Source organism: Periplaneta americana, chromosome 16 (assembly GCF_040183065.1).
Source record: "Periplaneta americana isolate PAMFEO1 chromosome 16, P.americana_PAMFEO1_priV1, whole genome shotgun sequence".
Classification (NCBI taxonomy): domain Eukaryota; kingdom Metazoa; phylum Arthropoda; class Insecta; order Blattodea; family Blattidae; genus Periplaneta; species Periplaneta americana.
Window position 1 is genome coordinate 152,675,178 of NC_091132.1, and position 3,859 is coordinate 152,679,036.

Sequence of the window (3,859 nt, forward strand, 5' to 3'; positions counted from 1 at the left end):
TAGCTGCGTTATGCCCCATTATACACACTTTGACCTCATTGAACACTTGTGAGGATTTCCCAAACGCATCTGTTAATAGAAAATCAATGACGCAATACTTACATGCGGTTTACAAATTATGACAAAACTTCTGCATGTACAAATAATCAAGGAGGTAGTCGACCTAACGAATATGGAAGGTTTCCTTTTGAGACTGAACGTTGAACTGACAGATGTAAAATCTTTTTTACTCATTGATTCACTATCAGATTTTGCTGACTGAGTAATTTTGATATCTGACTTGCTACTATGTACAGTCTTTGAAAAAACGTTTGTCCCTCAGATACTTTATAAGTCCTAGAAAGGAGGCATTGCGCATGATTAGACATGCAACGAAACAAAACTAAATTTATTACCTCAATAGTCGTTCTCTTGTGAACCAGGTCACTCGTCCTCTGATCATGCGCACTGCCTCCTTTCTGGAACTTATGAAGTATCTATGCGACAAAACTTTTTTCTAAGATTGTAGGTCTACATGATTGTAATCGTCCACCAAACCTGACGAACGGATAAAATATCCCGATGAATGCCTGCATATTGTTTGCAACCAGCAGTGTGGGTAACAACTCGAATGAATGACTTACTGGAGACTAACTGGCTCACTGAATGCAGGTTTGGCTTAGCTGAACTAAATCTCGATCATAGTTGTAGTGTGTACAGTTGTACACGTTCCGATCGCGATGAGAAGCTTAAACCTGTTTTCAGAGATAGATAATTGTGCTGAGCCATGGTCCAGTATGAACTTCAGCTGTTATCCAAGAGGAAATACATCGAGAGTGTGTGAAGATATTGGAAACTCTTTCCTCTATTCTCGATATTGGTAATCGCATTAGCGATTGTAGTCTGTCACTAATCTACCAATTTTTTTCTACATATGGGATATGCATTGGACTTGTGCTCTGAAAAACATATTAATATCAAATAGCGTGGGAGTCATGTTGCTATGTTAACAATGGCTGTGTTTTCAATGTTACAGTTGCTATGTGGTAGGCCTAAGTGACCTGGCGCACTTCGTTGTGCATGCGATGCCAGTTATTAATGATTTACGAGTATGTTTCATTCTCTACGATTTTTGGTAATTTAATAGAAGCGATGTACTAAATCCTCCTATGGGATATGCGTGGAAACGGGAGTTTTTAGATTGGGAGGTTCTTACATCATAGTTTACATCATTCTACATAACTTACAACAAAAGAAAAATTTTCATTTTTTCCTCTCTCTCTATATCTCTTTATTCCCTACTCCTTATTTTGTTATTATGTCTTCCATCTTACAAGCCACAATTAGTTATAAATTACACTTACCATGGTTTCATCGGGTTTCGATCGACCTTCCATTGCATGCTCTACTTAATACAACACGGCGCTCGTTTCATAATTTTCATACGAGCGTCTTAATTACCATTATAGGCAAGTTTCATACGACTTTTTATGCTCGACCATATTTCTAACTTGAAATTATTCATAAGTATTCATGTTATGATTATCTAAGTGAGGAGCGGAACTGACCTTCTAAATTGTGAGATGTGCGCAGACGCGAAAATATTGATTTTTTCCGAGAACGAATGTCATTGACGTTGATATAATCTAGAGCGTAACATGAACATTAATCTTGATATAACCTGGAAATTGATTTAGACATTGAAAAACGAGATGACAAATTGAATTTATTTGAATATTATTATACAATTGACGCTAATTATTATAGTAACAGAACATAACCTTCTGCGACAGTATTGGATTTCCAGCCTCCGTGACGTTTCGCTAGTTGTCTTTCGATTGCATATCCGAGAATAATCGATACTTGCGCTTTTATAATGCTACAATGGTGATTTCTGATTGGCTGAACAAGTGAACTTTAATGAATAGGTGTACTTTAATAAGGTCCATTAAAGGGCTGCTACCAGGTGTATAATTACTACAATTCGGCATGGTCGAGCATAAAATATACATCGGACCACTAATGTTACATGAATGGAATGTAATATCCTTGTTGAATCTTTCGTACACTACTTTTAACACTTGAATATAAATAAATGATTAAATGACGATCTTACTCGTGTACTCGTCAAGTAGCACCGAGACAGTTGTAAGCCGCACATGCTGACATAATTAACAATTATTAATAATTCGCAACCAAATTAGTTATGGCTGGAGAGGGCGTCTTACGATTGTAAAGGGCCTTATACTTAATTTCAGGTAAGTCTATGCAGACATTATCTCTGAGAGTTATGTAAATGATTGCTTAAACACTCTCAAACTTACCAACTAGACCAGTCATATCCGTATGAGCACGATGTGAGCCTCCAGCGGTGCAAGCAGTCCAGCTGGCGTGCACCGATACACTTCTTTCGCTACAAGAGACGAGGCAGGAATAAATAAGACACTCTTGGTACGAATCATACAATTTCTTGCTTTACAGTGAGTACTGAAAACAACAAGATGACACTTGTTATGAGATCCTACTGAGTTTTACATATTTATGTATTATGTCTATTTGACTATTTTGTTTTAATATATGTAACTTATTTTGTTGTGGTGATGGGAATAATTATTTTTTTAATATTTATGCATTTGTTTATGGGAAGCTGACCCATTTTTCTTTATTGCCCTATATGATTAAATGAAGGGTTCAGAGCCATAGTGGGCCAAGCGCCATTTACTAAAACCGTAGAAACAAGGGTTAAAATGAAGTTATTACCATAATTTAATGGAAATATATAGCAAGTAATATAAAACTAAACGATATGCCAATCTTCATTAAACTATGGCATTCACTTAACTTTAACCCTTGCTTTCTCCGTTTGTAATAAATGGCGCTTGGCACACTATGGCTTTGAACCCTTCAAATTATGTTGGGAGTATCAGCATAATTAAGAAACTAATAATTGGCACTCAAATCGCAATACTATTTCTAGAATCAGCAGTAACTGTTATTCAATCTTAGCATGAAGAATTCCTATCCAAGCTTTCAAACGGAAATCACGATGCAGAGGCACAATGTATAACACATTATCTGTAAGAAATTTAATGTACACCGACATTACGATGTATATACTTCCTATGGATACAAGAACTTTGCAGATGTGGTTAGGATGAAAATAATTTATGATAATGAAAAAAATTTGAAACGGAAAGCAGTCCAGAATTTTACTATTTTATTGAAAATTTAACTAGAAGTTATAATGCTGTGTTATTAACAATTTTAAAATTCTACTCTGGTTGTTATTTATTTGTTCAAATTTCATTTTCTCGTAAGTTTGCAACAGAAATAATGTCAATTTTTGGGATCACTTATAGGTGCGAACAACGTTTTTTTACAAATGAATCTCAACAAAACTAGGCAAAGACCGCGTTTGACAGATTCTTACACAGAGTCCATTGTGTGGATAGATTCCAGCAGAACTGACCTTGAGCACATGACATATGTGATGTTTATATATGTGTGTCTAAAATCAAAGATAATATTTGAATTACTTTAGTTTTATTTTGACAAATTTTGTCAATACATACAAATTCTGAAAACGTATTAGGCTATAGCCTACTGCGCATTTATTCATGAATGGTTTTTTCATTTACAATATATTAATATTTTAAATTGTTTGTGTTATCATGTGAAATAATTATTATGAATTATTGTCAGGTATATCTCCAAATAAATAAATATTATTTTAAATGATTGTCGAAACAAAATTTCCAATTAAATGATCGTGGTAGGGTTATGTATAACCTAGTATTAACTTTACATTCCTATATTAATTTATTCCCTGTACAACGTATACCCCTGACTGATGTTTTTTATGCCCACTCAATCCACAACG